Source organism: Balaenoptera musculus, chromosome 17 (assembly GCF_009873245.2).
Source record: "Balaenoptera musculus isolate JJ_BM4_2016_0621 chromosome 17, mBalMus1.pri.v3, whole genome shotgun sequence".
In the NCBI taxonomy this organism is placed as follows: domain Eukaryota; kingdom Metazoa; phylum Chordata; class Mammalia; order Artiodactyla; family Balaenopteridae; genus Balaenoptera; species Balaenoptera musculus.
Window position 1 is genome coordinate 17533650 of NC_045801.1, and position 25600 is coordinate 17559249.

The following is a 25600-nucleotide window of genomic DNA, read 5'->3' on the forward strand; positions in this document are numbered from 1 at the left end:
AAGGCAAAACATGTTTATCCAATATAATCTTGTAACATTTTGAAGACCTGGAATTTGAAGGTGACATTGCATATTTCACAAGTTTGCAGTTGCTAAAAGCCACAAATGTTAGACACTCAGGAAGAGTACAGGTTGGATGTTTCAATACATTTGAATTCAAGGTGATAACAAATGCAACATTTCTTTGTTTAGCTATAAGATTTTGAACATGAATATAATGGGCCACAAAGTTCTAGACTTGAATTTTTACCCAAGGGGATATATTACCTGGAAGTATGATGATTTAAAAACAATTAATCAGTGTATATTTTGCTTGCTAGTTCAGTAAAACTAAAGGAGTTAAATTCTTCCCATAGGAGGATAAAAGACAATCCTGTAGCTCTCTCTCCCTCCTCTTTGGCTCAGGCAGTTGTGATTACCTTTTCAGGATAACAATAGCAAGAATTCACAAAACAGACAGATATGCTGGAAACCCTGAGTATGAGGATCACTTTGGGCATGAAACACACAAGGGAGGAATGTTCTGGCACCATCACCACATGTGGTCACAATAACGACAGAGGGAAAAATCCAAAAAAAATTTTATGTATATTCATTATGCAAAATAAAATTCTGTTCTCAAATGTTGCATGGCTTCCATAAACAATTGTATTATTTGAAAAATAACAGAGCTACATGCCTCTGATTTATGTGAAATCTTGGCTTGGTTCTTCTCTCATTTTGAAGAATTTTTAGACTTTCCCTCATATTTAATTATTTAGTAAATTGAAGAATACCAAAGAAAGATTATTTTGTCCCACTGAGAAAAATCTCAATATTATGCAGTATATATTAGCTTCTCTTTTTTAAACAGAAAAACAGAAACAGATTTATAATCCTCTCCAATCTACCTCTCAAATAGCCAGAAGGGCAAGAATCAACCTGGCAGAATGACAACCAAAATCGCTCTTCTAGTAGAATGTATATTCTGGGGTAAATACTGAAATAAACAAGAAAATATATAACCTCAAAGTTTTAAGCTATGAAGAAAATAAAATAATGCAGTGTAATAGAGAGTGGCTTTGGGTGTATTCATTTTCTATTTCTGCATAACAAATTGCCAGAAATCTAGCAATTTAATGCAGAACAATTTATCAACTCACAGGTTTCCTAGATCAGGAGTCTGGGCATGAGTTAACTGGGCCATCTGCTCAAGGTCTCATCAAGTTGAAATCAGGATGTTAACTGGAGTTATAGTCTCATGTGGAGCTCAGGGTCCTCTTCCAAGCACATTCATGTTGATGACAGAATTTAGTTCCTTGCAATTGTAGGACTAAGGTTCTTGTTTTCTTACTGGCTATTGGCCAGAGGTAATCTCAGCATCTTGAGGCCATCCTGAGGTCTATGCCATGTGACTCTCTGTGGACTCTCACAAAATGATTTTTTACCTCTCCCATATAAACAGAAGAATATTTCTGCTTTCAAAGGACTTGCTTGATTATGTCAAGGCCACCCAGGATAATCCCCCTTTGGATTAATTTATAGTCAACTTACTAGGAGCCTTAATTACATCTGCATACTCCCTTGTGCCAAACAACATGGCATAAATCATGACAGTGATATTCTAATGTATTCACAGGTCTTATCTGCACTCAAAAAGAGTGGATTGTACGTGGGTATGGGTAATTGTGGGTCATCTTAGAATTCTTACTACTTCAGTGCATAGTAAGCCCACAACTCTAACTAGCATAGCCAAGAAAGACTTCCTAGGGATGTCATATTTGAGTTGAAACTTGAATGTTGAGAAGCAGCCAGCCATATAATAATCATAGAAAAAGTATTCCAGCAGAAGAAACGACTGTGTGAAGTCTCTGCTGTGGGAGATAACTTTGTAGGTATGGGAAACAGAAGGTCCGAGTGCCAAGGGAAGAAGGATAAGATCACGGAGGAACTTGCAGGTCATGCAAACTTCAACTTTTAAGATAATTAGTGGGCTGCATTACATGATTCATATGAAATTCGAATTCAGTAGGGAGCCCAATGGAAAGTATTAGGATGATTTAAGCAGTAAAGTACCATAATCTATTTCTTTATAAAATTTCAAAAGCTTTCAGGTTGCTTTTCATAATTACTTTTTACATTTAGTAATTAAAAATGCTTGCAGAGTTCAATTACTTAGTTGAAATGGAAAAATTCTTTGAAAAACAATAAATACCAATACTCATGAAAGCAGATATAAATAACCTGTATAGCGTTATATTTATTTTAAAAACTGAAATATAGTGAAAAACCTCACGCGAAGAGAACTCTAGGCCATGCTGTTTTAATATGAATTATACCAAGTATTTAAGAAAGAAAAACACAATTTTTAAAAAATTCTTCCAGAAATTTGAAGAAAGTACACATCCCAAATCTTTCTATAAGGATAGTGTTCTTTGAATACCAAAGCCAGACAAAGAAATTATAAGAAAAAGAAATTACGGACTTATATGCCTTATGAATATGCATCCAAAATTTCTTAATATAGGTTTGCTAACTTAAGTCAAATCATATATAAAAGGATAATACATCATGATCAAAATTGTTATATCCCAGTAATGCAAGATTGGCTTAATATTTTAATATTTGACTTCATCAATTTAATTAAGCAGATTAACAGGCTAAAAAATATGATTATCTCAGTAGATGCAGAAAAACATGTATCAGAATCCAATATCCATTCCTGAAAAAAAAGGTCTCATCAACCTAGAAATAGAAGTCACATTCCTTAGTCTAATAAAGGGCATCTATGAAAACCATATACTTCACACCACATTTAATGGTAAAAAACCCAAATGCTTTCCCTTGAAAGTTAGGAACAGAGAAGAATACTCAGTCACTTCTATTCAATATTGTAATAGATGTTTTAGCCAGTGCAATAAGTCAAGAAAAATATAATGACTTGGGTGTCTATATATGCAGAATAAAAAATGCTTGAATTCTTTTCCTTCCTGAAGATCACCAGCTTGCTTGGAAGTGTTTGTATGACTTTCAGTCTCCTTTAGAATAAGGTAGGCCTTGGCATCACCTCAATCATTTTTTTCCTTCAATAGTTGAGGTAAAGGTGGAGGAGAAGGAAAGAAACAGGTGCATGGTAGATGACAGTGGCACCATTCTGATAAGCAAAGCACATTTACTTTCTTGTTTCCAGCAGCATGGCTGATGCACATCATTTAGTATTTCAAAGATACTTTATCTTTTCTCTCCTATTTAAAAACAACAAATGCTTTTGGGAGAAAAAGACAGTATTTATTAAATGTAGACTGTATTACAAGTATTAGTATATAGAAGCTACTCATATTATTTTCAATAATTATTAATTTCAATCTTATTTCAATCTTATTTAATCATATCTATCCTATGATGTAGGCATTACTAACCCCAGATTTCATTTTCTAACCTTAGTATGACAGAGATCATAAGTGGCAGAGCTAGAATTTGATCCCAGTTCCTTGTGACTCCAAGTCCCCTGCATGTTCTCTTACACAAACATCTTGCTACCCATGTCAATGTTCTCAGTCAGCTCTCTCCAGCCAAAGTTTTAAATATGTATAATTACTGCTTCTAATGTAGCTGTATTAAAGCAGTTTTGAAGTTAAATGAACTAGATAATATATATTAAGTCATATACGTGTGGGTTTTCCAATATCCTTCTTTCATTTTCAGCCTGAAATAGAATATTTGAAGGGTTATATTTTTATATTCCCTTGCTATTTCTATGCTGCGATTTATATATATATATCTTTGGTCTGTGTTCTGCCTTTAATAGCTTTGGAATACAATACAGAAAATATAAATTATACATTGGACATAATAATATTATAGAGCAACACAGTTGGCCTGGTGGATTAAACACAAGATTAAGTGTCAAGAAACTTGAGTGGAACATCTCTTGACATTTAATGCTTACTTTTCTTTATTTCTTTTCTTTTTTTGTTCTTTTTTCTTTCTTTTATTTTCTTTCCTTTTTTGGTTTTAAACTGCATAAGCCTTCTCTTCAAACAACTTCTTTAACTAATATCTTGGCCGTTTCCTTAGCTCCATCCCTTAGCAAATCTGCCAGTAAAAACACTGTGACTTCACTCTCTGATTTTACCATGAGAACTCTTCATTTTCTCCTAAACATCTCCATCTTGGGCTTGTCTTTCAAACAATCCTTGTTAATGTGAATAATTGACAAGGCAACAAGCATTATACCAGGCATTTAGGAAGATGCTAAATAAACTAAATAAATATTAGTTTTGCTTCCATTTCTATTGCCTTGAAAATTTTATTTCACAGTCTTTTCTGTCACTGCATTATGAGCTAAAGGAGAAAAGATAAAGAGAAACAATTGCTTTTAGCACTGACTACTTGCCCTCTGCTTCAGGTTTTCCTCTTGTAAGAAGAGATATTGATGATTTTGAAATATATAGAAATAACTTAATAGCCTAGGATCAGTGGTCCAACTAATTGACTTAAAAGATATGAATGGATTTATTAAGGGTATATTAAGAGTACACAAACACTATATGTAATTTATTTCTTACAGAACTTACAATCCTTTTAGTTTCTATTATATGAATTTAACAGATAAAAGAAAAGAGAACCAGAGATTTAAAGAAAATTACCAGAACGAGTAAATGTCAATGCTAAAATTTGAAATTGGAGATTTCAAGTCTCTCTGACATCAAAAACCCTTATTAGTAACATGACATTTGGCATGTTGCTTTGAGCTTCAGATTTCTCAGTTGAAAAGGAAGGTGGGTGGTGGTCATTCATTTCATTCTGAAGTATTTATTGAGCTATTATATGCTAGACATATGCTAAAGATATAATAGTAAGCTAAGCACAGAAATGATGTGTAACCTTATAGGGTGACAAATATTAAAATAATCATACTGAAAAATGAATAACCAGAAACTGATTTCAGATACTCTGGAAGATAGAAACACGATTCTATGTTTCATTCTTATGCACATAAGGAATGTTTGGAGTAGGGATAGAGGGGGAGAAGGTGGGCAAGTTTCCCTTGGGAAGTCCTGAAAGTGAAAATAGTGGGAGCAGATGTTGGTGGTGAGAGGAGCATGGCTTTTTCAAGGACCCAAGTTTTGTCATTGGAACTGGATGGAGTGTAAGGGAGATTTCCACAACAAACTCTTTCTAACCAATGCGGTTGTTCTGTGGTTTAAAGTCAAACAGGGGCAAGGCTAGCCAGGGGAAAGTGCTTTGTAAATTAGGAATCACTATGTTAACATGAAGGTTTGTGGAAGTTTTGCTGATCTCTTATTTTAAATGACTAGAACGTTTCCCCCAAACTATTCTTAACGTCTTAGCGTAGAGTGGAATCTTTTCATGGCATAAAATTGGGGTTTATGGAGGAGCTTCTGTTTCAACAGTGACAGAGCTGGAGACAATTCTCAACAGACGTTAGCTTAACTCCTGGGGTGAAAGTGTGCTTCAAAGCATCAAATATGCAGCCCCTGGCTGTTTCTAAAGAAGCTACCCTCAGACTGACAATTCTCATTTGTAGTTTGATTAACCATGAATGTGGGCTTCTTAGCTGAAGTGGGGAGAGTCAGAGAAACCCAGGTTGTTTCATGAGCCAGAGGACAGAGGAGAATTCTCCCCACTGGAGAGTGAAGGAAGCAGTGGAGAGAAACATATAAGCTGGTGACTGATGGGTTGGTAGGTGAGTGGTCCTGCAGCAAAGACAACAAATTTCCGCCTGGGAGTCTTGCCCACCTTCCTCCCAGGTTTGCTTTCTAGTGAGGACTGCACCACACCCTCTTTCCAATGCAAGATATGGGGATAGCGACTCATCTCCTTCCCAATCAAAACTATTTTCTTTCACTCAGAGCACCTAAGAACAATTGCTTGCTGAATACAGCTTCCAAATATGTATGTAAAAGTTCTTAAGACTCCTGGCTTGACTGTGTTGGGGGTTTAGGAGTCTACCGTCAGGTACTGCGTGAAGTGTTTAATGTTGCTTCTGAAGATTGTTATCTCTTGATTTAACTTGGCCCTCTGTAAAGGAAAGGCAGCACGGGGCCTGGTGACATGCATGGGCAAGGGACTATTGCACTGGTGCTACCACTATAGTTCATTTGTCACCAGGTAAGCAATTTATCAACCACTCAGAGCCTCAGGATCCAGCTCTGTGAGACGTTTAACCAGAAAATTCCCTTCTAACTATAAAAATAAATTCCTTATTTAGAATATTTAATTTTAGGTTTAAACTAAAAGAAAACAAGCTATCTAAATGATCATGAATATAACAGGTAAGGTTACCCTTTTGTAATGAAAAAACACCTCCTAACTAAAGTTCATACATTGTTACATCAGAGACAACCTGGTTTCTGAGGATGAGCATGGGGGAAGCAAAAATAAAAACAGACTGGGGTGAAAGTCACAAGACCAGGTTCTAGAACTCCACTGCTGATGAACTGTGTGCTCCTTCATCTCTGGTCCTTGACCTGGCTGAGACTGAGTTTCCTCATCTGAGAAATCCTATCCTACCTTTTTTTTAAAAATTAATTTTTATTGGAGTATAGTTGCTTTACCATGTTGTATTAGTTTCTACTGTACAGCAAAGTGAATAAGCTATACATATACATATATCCTCTCTTTCTTAGGTTTCCTTCCGATTTAGGTCAATTACACAGAGCATTGAGTAGAGTTCCCTGAGCTATACAGTAGGTTCTTATTAGTTACCTATTTTATACACAGTATCAATAGTGTATATATGTCAGTCCCAATCTCCCAATCCTATCCTACCTTAAGGACAATATCAAGATAATAATCAAGATGTGTTTCTGTAGCATTTGACATTCTATAAACTCTTCCTCATTTGTAATCTCAATTCCTTCACACACCACCTTTCCAACGAGGATGGGAACACCCGCGTACAGGAAAGTTACAATTTTTTCCCAGGTAACAAAATCCCATTGTTCTCATGTGGCAGAAACACACCCTAACCCAAGCTCTTCAGTGAAAATGTGTCATACTCATGTAAATATCTCTTACTGCTCTAAGAAAAGAAACTGTTCAATTTGCCCATGAGAAATGAAGGTGAGGACCCCAGGGAGGGGAACAGTGGCTTGCGGGGGGCGGTGTGGTGAGGCTGATCCATGGAGCCTATGGGTCCCTGTACTCTACCACTTGGGTCCCTGTACTCCACCACTACACCTGTATTCCTCCTCCTCTATCAGACCCTCCACCACGCATGCTACTGTCCATTATACCTCCCTACCTGGGACCAGAACCCACCTCATCTGTTTTATCCTCTCCACATTTTTCTCCTTAGCAGCTTATATCACTGAGACTTCCAAGGCCCTTGTTAGAAGGAGGTGGTTAGGGATAGGGGACTACAGTCATTGTAAGTAACATGGTCAGAACCTAGGCTTACTTAGTCCATGGACCATTATCCCTACTCAGTGCACAGACTTCCATTAAGCAATGCTTGAAGGACAGATAAGGTCATGATCAAGGTCATTGATGCTGGAAATAAGTTGCTAAAATTAAAGGTCATGCAATATAATTTTAAAAGTTTCTTATATCACAAAGTCATTGAAAATGCTAATAGTAATGGACAGGTGCAGGAATTATAGAGCTGCAACCATGAAGATTGTGACTTTGCATTCCTGCTATGTATCAGGTTAGACTATCTTCATTCATTCATTCAAAAGCCCTTTGTAGATCATATTCAATGTGTCAAGTAACGTGCTGGGGGTTTTAAGAAGAAAGACGTAGGCTCTGTTTTAGGGGAGTACAGACATTAAGTACACATGACACATGTGCCCCTACTTCTACTTTCATTCTTCTGGCAGACCTCATGAGTCACTTACAGTACAGTTGCACTCATAAACTATCTCAGCATAGTGTAACTGATTTCAGGGTTGGTATGAGTGGTAAAACTTTTTCTTCTAGTGCTACTGCAGAAACATTCATGAATATATCACTGAGCTCCTACACTGTATTTGAAGTCCACTAGAATGCCCAGTTTCTGCTACATGAATATACACACCAAGAAAGGATAAATTCCACTATCAATATTTTATTTTATTTTATTTTTCCTTATCAATCTTATACTCAGCTTTCTAAGTGGCTTTCTCTTCAAATGCCCAGTTTCTGACATTTCTAGTGCCCTTCACGTTGGGAAGTTTGCAAATGATTTTAAGGAAGAGTTGCATGGATATTAAAGACAAGCTTTTTGCTTCTTGTATGAGGATAGCAATCTCTTTCCACTCAAGCATGTCTTCAGTGCGAATTTATGAAGTGCTTTGTGCCTATTGGACACTGCAGATTTTGGGACAATGAGAAACCATTTCTGACCTCAGTTTAATGGAGGAGACATGTATGAAAATAAATACCAATCATAATAAAGCAAAGATAGAGGAATGTACAAAGCTCTAGGATAATCCAGGGGAGAAAAAGATTAATTCTGCCAGCCAGCATCATAAAATGTGTTTAAAGAGAGGGATATTTGAGCTGGATCTTGAAGGGTAAGTGGAGTGCAGTAGGCTGAGAGGATGAAAATAAGCTTCCTAAGAAAAGGAAGAACAGGAGATCCAAATACACTGAGGTTTGAAAATACATCATGCAAAACTAAGGCTGATAAAATAGTTTGTGCTCAGATTATGAACAGACTAGAATGCCAGGTTCATAATATTATAAATGAAAGAGCAAATAATATCCCTGACTTGTTTATTAACATTATTTCCAGTTTGTGTATTTTCTAGGCTGATTAAATGTCCACAAGCCAAGGAACTATTGGTTTCTGCCATTAAATGAGCTGGTTCATCAACATGGGAAATCTTTTGTGACCTCCCAGAAGGAAAAGGAAGAGAAGGAAGGGAGGAAGGAAGGAGGAAAGGTAGCAGGGAGGAAGGAAGGAAAGACGGGAGGGAAGGAGGGAGAGAGGAATGTAGAGAAAGTGAGAGTGAGGGAGATCGAGATAAATTGTAACTGAGAGAAAAGAAAAAAGAGGAGAAAGTAGAGAGGGAAAGAAAAAGTAAGAAATCATTTGGGTTCACTGCCAACAAGAGTTAGGAAAGCTGATTTCTTAAGATAAACTGAAGTAAAACAAAATATGCTCCATATGTTGAAACTGTATACTTAGTTTGAGATAAACAAAAACATGTTTGGAGAATAGCTGCCATAATTAAAAAGAAATTAAAAGAAAGAAAGAAAAACCATCTGGGGATAAGTACATATTTAAACTCACACACACACACACACACACACACACACACACACACAGAGAGAGACAGAAACACACAGTGATTCCAAAACTTGAAGTTTTTCTTGATTTAAGTAAACTCTCTTGTTGCAAAAGGGCATTGCATCAGTCTTTGCCCAAGCACCAAGCAACTTATGTTCCACACTGGAGCTATACAGAGCTACTCAGCATTACTCAAACACCAAAAGACCTTTCCAAATCCTGTCCTTTGCTCCTGCTTTCTTCTGTGCTGTAAACACACATATTCCCTTTTCTCTCTGGCCGACTCCAACTTCCTCCTGAGTGCCCAACTCAAATGTCACCTTCTCCCAGCAGAGTGCCAGACACATGGCAAGGTTGATAATGGCTTCCTCATCTGTGAACTTTGTGCATGTGTATAAGTTTCCTGTGGCTGCCATAACAAAATACCACAAACTGGGTGGCTTAAAACAATAATTTATTGTTTAACAGTTCTGGAGACTAGAAGTCTGAAATTTGAGAGTCAAGATCAGGTTTGGTTTCTTCTGAGGACTCTGAGGGAGAATCTAGTCCATGACGTTCTCCTAGCTTCTAATGATGGCTGGCAGTCTTTTGTATTCTTTGGACTATAGGTGCATCACTCCAATCTCTGCCTCCATCTTCACACGGTGTTCTCCCTGTGTCTCTGTGTCTTCACATGGCCATCTTCTTATAAGGACACCAATCATGTTGGATTAGGGCCCCACCCTATTCCAATATGACCTCACTTTAATTCATAAGTCACATCTGCAATCACCTTATTTCCAAATAAGGCCACTTTATGAGATACTGGGGGTTAGAACTTCAGCATGTCTTTTGAGGGACACAATTCAACTCATAACAACAAGACACTAATATAGATCTGGTTTCACTGAAAATGTATGCATGTCTGTGTCCCCAATCCCTAAAGAAGTTGATAAGAAACTCCTTTTCAAAGATTATATATATACTTTAACCTAGTGTTTACAAGACTAGCATAGTCAATTTAGTAAATTCATAGTTCATGTCTTCTAAATTGAATTACATTTTGAAAATTATGGACAGAGTGTTTCTGATTAAAGCTAAAAGAAGGTTAAGAGTAGTTAAGTCTACACTTGAGGGGAAACACACAGCACATGGTGACACTCTTGTCATTACAATTCCAGACAGAGATTTCTTCCTCTACAGTAGGCAACATGGCAGAGGAGAACTGTTGCCTGGAATAACCTAGAGGGATGAGCATCTGAGAATGAAAGACCCATGTTCAAATATAGTTCTCTATAACTACTATATATGTAGCTATATAGTACTGATACTATCACTTCTCCTCTGTTTGCCTCAGTTTTTCCTCCAAAGATGAAAATTAGACAAGAAAGAGAGTGACTTTAAAATTTAAAGATGTCTAAGAACTCTTTTTTCAGATGAAATCTTTCTCAAAGTCCCAATTTAAATAACAGTTCTTTGTGAAGCTGCCAGAGATCAGGTGAAGAAAGTGAGCCTGTAATGCCACTGAATTAGTCATCCCCAAGGATTCTCCATGGAAAGTTCTAAAGAATTCTAGAAACATAGATCTAAAACTACTCAGTCAGATGAAAGTCCAGTTCATATATAGTCATAGACATAGAGGGTCATCCATTAAAAAAAGAAAAGAAGAAGGAAGAAGAGAAGGACAAGGAGGAGGAGGAGGAGAAGAAGAAGAAGCAGAAAAAGAAGAAGGAGAAGGAGAAGAAGAGGAGGAGGAGGAAGGGGAGAGGGAAGGGGAAGAGAAAGGAGAAGGAGAAGGGGAAAGGTAGAAAACGTATTAGAAAATAAGCTGCTAGGGAGGAAAATTGTAAGGAGGGCCAAAGATCTTGGAAAAATTTTTCACAGCCATAGAAAGGTATTTCAAAGCATCCTCCCAATTTTATCTTTGTAGTCATATAGTCAATTCTAAATTAGGTTAGCCATATTTTTTACAAATAATGAGTTCTTCTGGAGCAGCCTCATTTGTGTTTTAACCCCCCAGTACTTATTCACTGTGACAGACGCATGATGGGTATTGTAAATGTTTGCTGAATGAATTAATTAATGTATTGGAGAGTCTGTTTCAAACTGTTTTAAAGTTTTCAGGTAATCTTGGAAATGTATCAAGATGAGAGTAGGCATAATTTGAATGTCAGTATTCTATTGAATTTGTATAAGAGAAATGAAATACTGCGGTCAAATCTCTAGTGGCTTTATATTCCAGATTCAACACAGTTGTGAAGAGGGAACACAGAAAATAGACATTTTTTTGACCTTGTCTTGGAAATTAGCCCAAGAGCCAAATGTTTTACTTATTGGTATGTTTCTTATCTCAGACCGTAACTAGTAAACATTTCAGATCACACATACACACAATGTTTGTTTGTATTTACTGTAATTCCCTATGCAACTCCAGATGCTTGGACCATTTAGGCATCTAATACATGTTTGATGAATTAAGGAATAAATGAAGGGACACTTGAATAAAATGAGCTAAGATTCTGACATCCATTAGCAAGCTGTTGCCAGTTTTCATCAGCCTAGTTTAAATGTAGGCCATCCATTTGGAAAAAAGGAATGGAAAAACATGGTACAAAGAACTGATCTGTTCAATGCTTTTGAATCAATACTTAAAATATAATCACTTGAAAAACATTTCGTACGGCATGAGGTAGAATACTGGGTTTTGGCTCTGGGTTTGTCCCCACATTGCTATGTGAGATTAACTTTTTGGCTAAGAAGATTGAGCTTGGTCTCACCTACATTAATATATTCTGACTTTATGGAACAAAGATGAGATTTTCTTTAGGTCTGATATAGTCCAATATGATTCTGACATGGTTATATATGAGGATGGACCATTACAATATGTGTACATCCCAGGCAGCCTTTTAATTTGGTATCTCTGGTAGGCAGGCATCATCTCAAAGTTTTACATTAAAGAAATAAAATTTTGTCTCTTTGATTAATTTCTAGGGAAAGTTGTAGAAAAAAATTCACCCTCTGTGCCTCAAGCAACACACCTCTGGCTCCATACTTATACTGCACTCTATATTCGAAAGATCTGCAATTAAGTGGAGACCTTCTTCTTTTTTTTTAATTAATTAATTATTTATTTATTTATTTTTGGCTGTGTTGGGTCTTCATTGTTGCATGTGGGCTTTCTTTAGTTGCGACGAGCAGGGGCTGTTCTTTGTTGCGGTGCGCGGGCTTCTCATTGCGGCGGCTTCTCTTGTTGCGGAGCACGGGCTCTAGGTGCGCGGGCTTCAGTAGTTATGGCATGTGGGCTCAGTAGTTGTGGTTTGTGGGCTCTAGAGCACAGGCTCAGTAGTTGTGCCACATGGGCTTAGTTGCTCCGTGGCATGATCCTGGACCAGGGCTCGAACCTGTGTCCCCTGCATTGGCAGGCGGATTCTTAACCACTGTGCCACCAGGGAAGTCCAGTGGAGAACTTATTCTTACAAGAAAGTTTTATTGGGCATTATTTGAAAGTGGAACATGAATGAGAGTGGTAAGGGATTGCACTTACAGCTCATGTAGCTTATCAAATGTTTTTTCCAACTATATACCATACTGCCCTGAGAATTCTGGCAAATTAAGCATTCTCCACCTCTGACACTTCCCACTCACTTTGTAAGTTATTTCCCTGATTGATATCAGTGTGACACGCCATGTCTGATCACGCATTTATACAGTAGCTTAAAACTCACAGTGCTTTCATTGGCTTTATCTAGATAGAGTCTCCAGGTCTTAGTAGAATTAGCTGGTCAGATTGACTTCTGCTCATTTTTCAAGTAGGGAAATTGAGTCTCAGAGCTTTCAAGATTTATGAAAGGATAGATAATGAAAATGGATGGGATAGTGCCTTGAATCTGAGTATTTGATTTCTAGTTCAAGGCTAATTGACTATACCATAGTGCTCTAATGAGCGTTCAAGAAATCAGATTTCAAAAAAAAAAAAAAATCAGCTTTGCTTGTTCATAATTCTTTCCTTCAACATATTGACTGAGCATCTATTATTTGCAGGTATTGTGTCTGGTGTTGGTGTTCTAATGGGAATCAAGCCAAAACCTTTTCTTTCATTGAGTTTACAGTAAGGGAGAAAAAGATATAGACAATTGCAAAGCTTACTAATTCACTCAGAAAAGCAAATAAACAAACACAGTCACTAATCGGAGGGACTCATCACTTTTGCCACTGTTACGATAAATCAAGCAAAAGAAAGATAAGCTTCATCTGTGGATTGTAGTCTGCTAGTAGAAATTGTGTTTTCTTCTGATTTAATTCACTGACCAACTGGAGAAAATGTAACACACTAGCTGTAACCTCACCAGACTGTCATTTAGTACAAATGAACCATATAGTAAGTCAGTATCAGGGCCTGGGAATAAATCAGTGTGAGAAGTTGACTTTTCTGCTTGGAAACTTTTATTTCTATAGGACTTTAAATAACAAAAGAACAGGATGCCTCTAGAGTACCAAAAGTAAGGAAATTTGGATGACTACACAAAAATTCCTGCATAGAATGACTCTTTTTCAAGGCACCTACTGATAAAAGAAGTTGTGTTCATCCCTGCTCTTTCAATATTGCAGTCCTTCCCTCCCTCACACCCTTCCCCCTTGGCATTTGGGATTAGCAGATGCAAACTGTATATATAGGATTTATAAACAACAAGGTCCTACTGTATAGCACAGGGAACTATATTCAGTATCCCGTGATAAACCATAAAAGACAAGAATATGAAAAATAATATGTATATATAACTGAATCACTTTGCTGTATAGCAGAAATTAACATAACATTGTAAATCAACTATACTCCAAGAAAATAAGAAAAAAGAAAGAAAGAAAAATACCCAATACCACTGTTAAGGACAAGACGTTGTTTATCATCTAACTGAGCACAGTAAAGATATCCTAGGGATCTCTGAGATTATTCATGTGGTTGATTCCCCAGATAAACACCTTTGTGATTCCAATTTTAGTATATGTGCTGAGCCAGCACTTCCTTTGTGATTCCGAATGGACAAATGTTTATCTTCACTGGGCTTTTACATAGTGTAACTGATATTCATCAACTTTTCTTCCTTCTGGGCTATGAAATAGAACATGCAGTACTTGGGCAGGCTGCAATAAAAGACTAGCTTGATTGATTTATTGGATTTCTTAGGTTTGATTTTTCACACAGTGATTTGGGCCATTTGTCCTTGAGACAGTTTGGCACTTTTGAGAAAGTCTGCATTGCAAGAGTATATGTTTGATTGACCGAACAGTAGAATATTGGAGGCTGAAGTTGACAAAATTGGATTATAGTTTGCTGCAAAGTCTGGTGTGGATGTCAGAGCCAGTCCAGTGTTTCAGCAGCAGAAGGAATTTGCAGGTAGCCTCCATGGTCATCCCAAGTTTCCAGAATGGTTATGCACACACCCTTCTCATGGAAATTGAGCTGAGCGTACCACTGGCTCTCTGTAATTGCCTACTGCTTTCTGGACCAGACCCTCAATTACTATTCAAACTTGGCATGAAGCATTTTCTTGAAGAATCAGAAAAAGAAGACCTAAATATCACTGTTTAAAAAAATGGATACTCTTCCCATTTAAAAACAGGAGCAAATGCCATTAACATACAGAGTGGAGAAAAAAAAACCTGGAAGTTGATTTAAAATGTTTGAGACACAGGACATGTAGAATGCAGCAATCTATCATTTTTATATTACTTTTTGAAAAATGATGTTTGACATGAAAACAAAAGTGGATAGTCAGGGTCAAGCCATCTATGTTACAGGCGTTAACTAAATTCCTCTGATGTATTTATTTTTTATGAAATGCTGATTATTTTAATCTATTTTAAAATATCTTCAATGAGGAAAATGTCACAGAATAAATTTATATTACACTTTAAAAAAATTATTAATTGCATCTCTACTGTGTGCAAGGGATTACTCTAAGCCTGTGGGGAAAGTGACCCAGAAATCAATCCATCCTTGCAGAAAGCCTGTTACTTAGTCGCTGTGAAAAATCAAGCAGCTCAGCCTTTAGCCTCCGTTTGGAGGATGCCATGTACCTGGCTCGAGAATGGAAGAGAAGCTAAAGATACCTTGGGGTATTGGCTTGATATTTAAGAAAACATCCAAAATTAAGTCTTTTGCTCAATTAGCAGACCACCTCAGTGAAAATATACTCCTTCAAGTGACCATATTTACCACTTAATTAGAGATCTTACCAGAACCTGTTTTTCCTTATGTCTTTTGTTTGCCAAATTCCTTTTGCATTACTTTTCAATGGATGGTAGCTATTCTCTCCCAAATGCTGTGCCCAGAGTGGGGAAACAACATTCCTACACCTTTTCTTTATCTTTCTATGCTTAATTTTTTTAACAGAATTTATTTTTTAGAGCAATTTTAAGTTCACAGCAAAATTGAATGGAAAGTACAGAGTTTCTATTATGTCCCCTGCTCCCCTCCACCACATACACCCTCCCCTGCCATCAACATTTCACACTGGAGTGGTATATTTGTTATAATCAATGAGCCTACACATCATTATAACCCAAATCCACAGTTTATGTTAGGATACGCTTATGGTGTTTACATTCTATGCATTTTGACAAATACAAAATGACATGTATCTACCATTATAGTATCATATAGAATAGTTACACTGCCCTAAAAATCCTCTGTGCTCTGTCTATTTATCCCTCCTGGGTCCCCAACCCCTGGCAACCACTGATTTTTCTACTGTCTCCATACTTATGCTTTTTTTCCAGAATGTCGTATAGTTAAATCATATAGTATGTAGCTTTTTCACCTAGTAATATGCATTTAAGTCTCCTTCATGTCTTTTCACAGCTTGATAGCTCATTTCTTTTTAGTGCTGAATAATATGCTGTTATATGGAGGTACCACAGTTGATTTACCCATTCATTTACCGAAAGACGTCTTAATTGCTTCCACATTTTGGCAATTATGAATAAAGCTGCTATAAACATTTGTGTGCAGGTTTTTGTGTGGACACAACTTTTCAACTCATTTGAATAAATACTAAGGAGGGTGATTGCTGGATAGCGTGATGTAAGATTATGTTTAATTTTGTAAGAAATTGCCAACCTATCTTCTAATGTGGCTGTACCATTTGGCTTTCCCACCAGCAATAAATGCGTGTTCCTGTCGCTCCACATTTGTGTATTGTTAATGTGCTAGATTTTGGCCAATCTAATAGGTAAGTAGTGGTATTGCATTGTTGTTTTAATTTGTAATTCCCTAATGACATATAATGCAGAGCATCTTTACAAGTGCTTGTTTGCCATCTGTGTGTCTTCTTTAGTGAGATATCACTTCAGAGATTTTGCCCATTTTTTACTCAAGTTTGTCCATTTTCTTATTGTTGAGTTTCAAGAGTTCTTTGCATATTTCAGATAACAATCTTTATCAGATATGTCTTTTGTAAACATTTTCTCCCAGTCTGTGACTTGTCTTCTCATTCTCTTGATCTTTATTTTTTATATATGTTTTCTATGTGCAGAAGAAACATGAGTTTATTTTAGAAATTTTGGGTAATATAGATAATTTAGATGGGAAAATTGATACCTAAAATGTCCTCTGTGGTAATTGGCTTGTTATCTGGTCCATCACTAAAGGACCCTCAACTTTACAGGAAACCAAGTAATGTTTCCTTCAGGCAGGACAGACACGTAGACAAACTAGGAGCTCTCAGAATAAAAAAGAATATTCCTGCAACTATAGGGTAGGTCAGGCTAAACTTGGAGAAGTAAACTGAATAATTATTCGTTCTTAATATCTACAGGCAAAGTGATAGAGACAATTAGATATTTCTGGCACACAAATTATTACCCCAGAGGATATACAAAATCTCCAGAAAAAGAGTCATTTTTGAGTCTTAGTATAATTTAGGACTATTTTATTAACCACACCCTAGGAAGTTCTTCATGTATTAATCAGCAGCTCTTAACTGTGCTCATGTAAATAAAGAGGCAAGTAAAAGAAAACACCAAATGAATCATACTGATTCAGAAGATTGTCACATTAATGAATGCTGTGAAATCTTTGCCTTAGAGACAAGAACTTGAACACAAGCAGAACTAATATCTGGCCCTGCTCTCATAGAAGTCAGGACTCTACATACTAAGTCAGAGAGAGAGAGAGAGAGAGAGAAACATTTGCACTCTGAGACAAACCAAAGCAAAATAACACAAATAAAATAAGCACACAGAAAAGTATTATTCTGTCAATCACTAGCTCCAAAATAAATACAAACTTGAACTTTTTCCTACAATGTTAATAAAACAAACATTACCCTTGTAGATATGATAATTATGTGAAAAGAACTGCTATTGTTTTCCTCCATGAGAAGAAAATCAATAATCTTTGTAATCCTTATAAGATCTTTTTTCCTTTAAATTTTATTTGTATTAAAAAATGTCTGACATCTTCCATGTTACAATTACAAAATTAAAACCAGTATTTAAAAGTAAAAAATAATTGAAATAGTACAGACCAAAAAGAAGTGTCTGGCACAGGATCCCAAGTTATTCATTTGACAACATGTTTCTTGAGCACCTTTGCCATTCTAGGCACTAGGAATGAATCTGTGAACAAAAATACAGTGACAAAAACATAAGGGGGTAAACATGAAGCATGATGGCATTTCACATCAGATGGTTAGAGAAAATCTCTCAGATAAAGTGAGATCTGAGCAGAGATGTGAATGAAAGAGAAAGTTAAACAAGCAGAAACCTGTCAAGAAGATTTCTAGTACAATGAACATTCAAATCCCTGAGGAGTTTGCCATATTGAAGGTACAGCATAGAGGCCAGCATGGCCAGACCAGAGTGAGAGTGGCTGAAAGTAGCTTGAGATGAGCCAGAGCCAGATCACATAGAACTTTGTAGGTCATGGCCAAGATTTCAGATTTTCTTCAGTTTAATGAGAAGCCATTGGTACTCAACAAATATTTGTAATTGATTGAAGCAATAATATATCAGGGGGGAAAAAAACTCTTAGTGTTGATACACATTTTCAATGGTCATCTAATCCAAGATTTCTCAGTCTTGGCACTATTGACATTTTGACCTAAATAATTGCTGTCGAGGCAGTCCTATGCATTGTAGGATGTTTAGCAACATCTCTGGCTCTATCACTCCATGGCAGTAACATACTTCTTCCAACTGTGGCAAACAAAACTGTCTTCAGACAATGACAAATGTCCACTTGCCCCAGTTGAGAACGACTGATCTAATCCAATCCATTTTACAGACTCAGTAGCTGTGAGGTTAAATCACTTACTTTAGGAAAACAAAGTCAGTTCTACCATTAAAGAAGGAACTAACAAAATTATACACACACACATACACACATATATGTTTTTAAACACATATAAAACACATCATCTAGTGTTTTCAACTACCTTGTGAGAGTGTTACCTTTATTCCCATGTATAGATAAATCACTTGACCTCAGAAAGGTGAAGTGATTTGAAGTCCACTTGTGGCTTGAACTCAGATCTCTAAATTTCTGTCTACTTTAGTAATAAACTGTCAACTTGGGATGCATTTGAGAAGACAATAACAGAAGCTTCCTTGAGTTTTTTAGCAGAACGTCATTCAATGCCAATTCAAGAGATAGGGAGACAGGGACCCCTGATCGTGCAATCCCACTTTACTAGAAAGGAGAAATAAAAAAGAATTGGAAAGTTAATGCAAATTCTCATTTCCATTTGTTTAATCTAAAAATAGTACGAAAGACCTTACTCTATGACTATGCCATGCACCTGGGCTGCTGTGTTTTGACCAGAAGTTGTTTCAAGAGGGCCTGTCTGAAACTGTATTGAAAGGAAATTCTCAGTCTCTGTGGTCTTCAATGAGAGAGGTGCTTATTCTACTTGTTTCTAATTCACCAGAGGTTTTATTACTTCAACTCCCAACAGATTTTTGGGTGGATCTGGTAGGAGGGTTTCAAATCAAAACAATTTGTGGGTTGGGGGTTTAGAGTTTGTAGGACTATTATTTTCTCTGTCTCTCCTCCTGAGAGAGACTAATGTGTCCAGGAAGCTGAGAGAAGCTTCTCTGCATCTCTGTTTACGGTACAGTATTGAGCCCTGATGGATGCATTCCGAAGTTCCTAAGTAACGTAGAGGGCTGGCATGGGGAGTGGGGTGGCGGTGGGAATGAGTGGGACAATAGCATTAAGATAGAAAGAAGTCTGGGCAGAAACTGTTGGTGTCTCGCTCATGTCATATCAAATTTACTTCCACACACAGATGTCTGCTTACTACGAATCCCTGTGTCTCTGACCAAGGACTTCTTTTCACTGCTACAAAATGCCCTGGCTAGAGCAAGTACTAACAAAATCTTCTAAACACAGCTCTCAGATTTAAGAATAACATTCATGCATAATTCTTATAACCTGGCATTATAAGTGAGTGAAAAATAAAAGAAATATTAGACACCATACCAATAGGTAGAATGTGGTTTTATCATGGTAGCTTATTTAAAACCAAGAAGTGGAGGTGGTGAATGGGGGGAGGTGGTATCAGCCCGACCATCTGCATAATGACTCACGTAAATCTGAGTCTTCCAGGCTGACACGCTATTGATGGTGCATCCTCTGTTAAAAGTGGCCAGATATAAATGCTAAGTATGAATTCACAGAGAGATATATGAATGGGGCAACAAATGGTCCAGTACAAAATTGAAAGCCTTTGCTTTTTTAAACAATGTTTAAATTGAAGTATAGTTGATTTACAATATCATGTAAGTTTCAGTTGTCAAGCACAGTGATTCAGTTATATATATATAATATAGTATATAGATTCTTTTTCATATTCCTTTCCATTATGGTTTATTACAGGATACTGAATATAATTCGTATGCTATAGAGTAGGACATTGTTGTTTATTTTATATGTAGTAGTTTATATCTGCTAATCCCAAACTTTTAATTTATCCCTCCCCCCCTTTCCCCTTTGGTAACCATAAGTTTGTTTTCTGTGTCTGTGAGTCTCTTTCAGCTTTGGAAATAAGTTCATTTGTGTCTTTTTTTTCCTTTTAGATTCCACATGTAAGTGATATCATATGATATTTGTCTTTCTCTGTCTGGCTTCACTTAGTATGATAATCTCTAGGTCTATCCATGTTGCTGCAAAATGGCATTATTTCATTCTTTTTATGGCTGAGTAATATTCCATTGTGTGTGTGTGTCTGTGTGTGTGTATGTGTGTGTGTGTGTATACACATACACATAAATATCTATACATACCACATTTTCTTTATCCATTCATCTGTTGATGGACATTTAGGTTGCTTCCATGTCTTAGCTACTGTAAATAGTGCTGTGATGAACCTTGGGGTGCATGTATCTTTTCAAATTAAGGTTTTCTCTGGATATATGCCAGGAATGGGATTGCAGGATCATATGGTAGCTCTAATTTTAGCTTTTTAAAGAACTTCCATACAGTTCTCCATAGTGGCTGTATCAGTTTACATCCCCATCAACAGTGCAGGAAGGTTCCTTTTTCTCTACACCCTCTCCAGCATGCTTTTGCTTCTGTTATGTTTGCACACACAAGTAGAGCTTCCTTCAAATTTAGCTCGAACAGGGAAAGTGACTTAGGCTAAGCTGGAGGACAGGATCAAGTACTCATGCTTTGGAGGGAAAAGCAATGATCCTGAGGACAGGTGGAAGGGAAATCCATGGGGAAGCAGAGAGCAAAATCCACACACAGCTGGATTCATGCGTGACAGAGACGTGGAACAAGCTTTCTCTGTGTTCCCAGGGTCATGGTTTCAACATGAGCTATTTAACCTGGGCTGCTAATCCACCCTCTCTGTTCACCAGGGTGACTGGTAAGAAAGCTGAAACAGAGCAAACAGCAGGCCAGTCTTCACTCACTTCCCCAATGATGGGTGCAATGCATTCTAATGGTTGTTTCCACTATGATCCTCCCTGGGCCACACAGGAGCTAGCCTGAGCAAGACAGAGTGAAGTAAAGAAATAAAGTGACTAGTTTTACTTTCCTATAGCACTGAGTTGTCCTTCTTGCTGGAGAAACAGATATTCCTCATTCTAGAAAAATCCGACACATAAGTATCTAAGCATTCAGAGCACTTGATTTGTTTTGCAAAGTGATTCACAGCAGGTTCCTATTAAATAACCAGTGGAGAAATAGCCAAATAAGTTTATCAGATGCCTATAAGTAAGGCAAGGGGCATTTCGTAAGCTTTTCCTACAAATTAAAAATGAAGGTTATCCTATAGGATCTAACCATATTTGATATTTAAGAATCAACTTAATATTCAACTTAATAGTGATATTAAGTTTAATAATATTTAACAATTGACTTAATATTCAACTTAATAGTATTGATATTAAACTAGACTTTCCAGTATATGGCCTTTTTTAGCATGGATTTTTCTGGAGAATCAAAAAAAAAAAATATTTGTGAAGAAAAAGAATCACCAGAGCCTAGTGTTTGTGATTCTGTTTAATTTTAAACACTCATTCAGAACAATATCAAGGTTTTTTTATTTTTTCCCCTTCTTTTTCCTGTTCTCATGATTGATTTATAGATTAGGAAAATTGCCAATCTAAGAATTTAAAATTCCATTTCTCCATTTCTGAACTGTTTCTCTGCTATGATACATAGGATGGATATTGGTCATAGGCCATATATTTTTCTTCTAATTCCAACATCTCCCTCTTAGAGAGACCTCTAACTCCATCCCTATTGGAAGGATAACCTTGAATCCAGGTTCACTGAAGCCTACATCCAAGTTGATCCTAATAGGACACTGCAAATGAGAGCAGAGTGTTCTTATTTTGGAGAACAGCAACTTAGTGGCCAAAGAAAACAGACCCACATTCTCTCTTCCTGAAATATCTTCACCTGGCTATGATCTAGTCACTCCCTCATCTTCAAAACAATTTCTCCAATGTTACTATTATAGTAAGGCTGTTTCTAACCACACTACTTGAAATAACTTTCCCTAGTACTGCCTATCTTACAGGTTTACCTCTTTTTCATCTTTCAGCACACTATGCATTTATTTAATTGTTATGTTTATCTTTTTTTCACCCCCAATAAAGGGTGCCTTTCATAAGGGCAGAGATTCTTGTCTGTTTTCTTCATTGCTATTTCCTTGGCTCCAGAGAGTATGTAGCTTGTAATAGGCACTCAACACATGTAGAATATAAATGAATGAAAATTGCCATTATTCCTATTTTATACCTGAAAAAATAACAGTGGCGCTTGGAAAGGACAAATAATTTGTCAGCTGTATGGCTAGTGAAAGGTAAAGCAATTCTGAAACCCCAGTCTGTCTGCCTTCAAGCACATGCCTCACTGATTACACTACATTGTTTTACAAGCGCTTCTCTGACTGTAATCATTCCACTTGCTAGATGGGCATTTTGTTTGGTTGTAAAGAAAACCCATTCTTTGGGCTTTTCGTTTCTTATCATTTCCTTATTAGTGGCCTAATGGACAAAGCCAGGGGTGTACTAGGTTCATATGTTGTGAAGAAAAAACAAAACAAAACTATTTTGTGGGTTTGTTTTAATGTTAGGTTCACAAAGTGCAAAACAAGCTAGCCAAAAAATTTTGCATTATTTTGGAAACCCTTGCATAATCCATAGGGAAACAAAATACAAATGTTCTGGTTATTTTACATGGGGTTTCAATAATATTTGATGACTAGAGTCCGTAGGGCTTTTTCAAAAATAAGCAATGGGAAGTTGGGCTGAGTTAAGAGAGAAAGAGTTGCAACCCCTCCTGCACAATACTCAATCACAACAAGCTGCCTAATAAACCTTCTATGAAAGATTTTAAAATATGGTGACTTCTTTTATAAATCTCATAAACATCAAAAATATTTTAAGATAAAAATGTTCAAAGTTCTAAATCTATGTAACAAACTACTATTCCACCTAACTATGGGGGGGGCGGATTATTCTTCTTGGAGTACAATCATCCATCAAAAATTGGCCCCCTTCTCCCTGTTCATATCTTTGAAGCTTCACAGGAGCTAGTCCCAACCTGGACTGACAAAATGCCAAGTGCCTAAGGACGAAGAGGTTCTCTCTACACCATTAGCGCCCTCATTTCTGGAGTCAATGAGCTCACCTCTTACACAACTTTGAAACAACAAGATCCATCTCCTGTCCTATAGCAATAAAAAGGCCCTGTGAAGACTCAGAAATTATGACAAAGGCATGTTTTTTGTTGGTTCCATTTCAAAGAGTAACATGCACTTTCAGACTGACGTTCTTGCTCTTGTTAATGTAGCTCTAGATGATCAATGTCTCTTATATCTGCAAGGTTATTTATTAGGTTGAAAATTTAAATAGAAATTTAAAACTTAAACAATTTAAAAATTCAAATTAGAACAAGAAAACATACTCCTAGTAATATACAACGACTTATCCAGTTCTAAGTCTTTAGTGGATGGATGTTTAATCAATCTAAACATGACATATAAACTTTGAAAACTACCTCAAGAACCACTTTCTCCAAGAAACTAAAATAAAAATTGCTTGCAGTGTGTAGGTATACGGTTTTAAATGTTGATAAGTCTGGGATGTCAATTTATGAGTAGCTTAGTAACTTAGCTATGCCATGTGATAGCTGGTATAGTGAAAAGAGAAGATGTTGAAATATAAAACAGCTGTGTTGGAATCACAGCTCTTTCAAGCTTACGTTTTAAAATTGAGATTAATAATTGTTACTCTAAAGGATTGTTGCAACTGTTTGTGAATAATTATTGATAAGCGAATTTCTTCCGAAAATGTAGAAAATATGGCTATGAGGTTTTTGTTTAAAAACACAAGAATTGAAATTGTAGAGTTTTATGATGAAGAGTGACATCTTGGTATTTTTTTTCTGAAAAGGTTAATTATTTAAATATGTAGTTACAGTTAATATGAAATCTATCAGACAACTCAATCTCTACAATTTATGGATGAGGAAATATGCTGCCCATGTACAGTATGTATTGGGAATCTGTGATATTGCTAAATAATCCTATCATAGATAAATTATCTAGTACATTTTAATTGTTATTTGATGCATTGTCTTCCTAAAATATTTTATATTTTTACCATTTTGTATTTATATTTGCTAGTAGTGAAACTTATGGAAAAATACCTATCAGTGAAGTGGTCACAATCTGTGAGGTTGAAAAAAAAAGGAGGAAACCACGAATATTATATTCAATCTCTGATAACAGAGAGTAGCTATGCCAAAGCGTTGCTTTAATCTGGGACATTTTCCTCTAAAGTTCAGCTTCAACTAAGACAACACACTTCCCAGGCTTTTATAATAAAAGTTAGCAATTTTAATTTTTTTTTCTTTTTTAGACCCAGAAATGTATCAGTAAATTACGCCTTATAGAAGCCAATCAAGGTATAGGTGCATACTGACAGGCTGATTGACTCAGACACATAAATTTACTGCTGAGAACTCTGACCATAATTTCATTTCAGTTCAATGCACATTTACTAATCAAGGCCCTGGGCTATGTGTTTGCAGTAGAATTATAAATATAGTTAATGGACCCTGGATGAGTTTACTGAATTACAGAAGAGATACTCCAACAAAGAAATAATTCAAAATAAGCTACAAGATATAATCGTTTTCAGAGACAATTAATGGGAACATGGTGCAGCACTGACTAATCCTTAAAAAATCAGGGAGAAGTTAGATATATTTTAAAGCTCATTTTATTTCATATATATATATATATATATATATATACATATACATACATACATATATACATACATACATAGAGATCCATATATATGTAATATATATTATATATTCTTATCTGTGGAAAAATGAAGGGTGGATTAGTCGTCTTCTCCAGGTAATAAAAATGATGGAAACATCCTTATGCTCTTCAACTGCTCTGTGTTAAACCCTTGTTGATCACCTTTTAAGTAGAATAAAAGGGATCAGTGAGATTACTGTGAAGGGCAGGGAGTCTTGAAGACTAAGAGTGGAGCTCATATGTCATGTATATACTGCCTTAAAAATTGTTTTTTTTAATATGATTTAAAATGAAGAATGGAACATTGAAATCCGATACGATTTTTTTTTTCGTAATTGAGGTTCTTTTAAAATCCAAGACCAGTAAGTTTCTGCGAGCTTCCTGCTGTGGTTAACTGTGAATAACCTTCACAGTTAAATCTCACAGATTGACAAAGTTTAGGCAACTAAGATACATGATCCAGCTCTCCTGGCCTTATCTTACGTTTGGATCTGTTCACCTTTACAAAGTCACTCATCATGAGATTGACAAAGAGCCCGGTCCTCTCAAATTCCCAGTGTTTACTATAAACACAGGAAGTTCATAATTTTCAGAATTAAGCCTC

The 25600-nt window shown here is 36.4% G+C and overlaps 1 pseudogene; it reads left to right on the forward strand.

The window, feature by feature from the left end:
* Window positions 1–12715: 12715 nt before the first annotated feature.
* On the forward strand, window positions 12716–14874 carry LOC118883802 (annotated as a pseudogene).
* Window positions 14875–25600: the final 10726 nt, after the last annotated feature.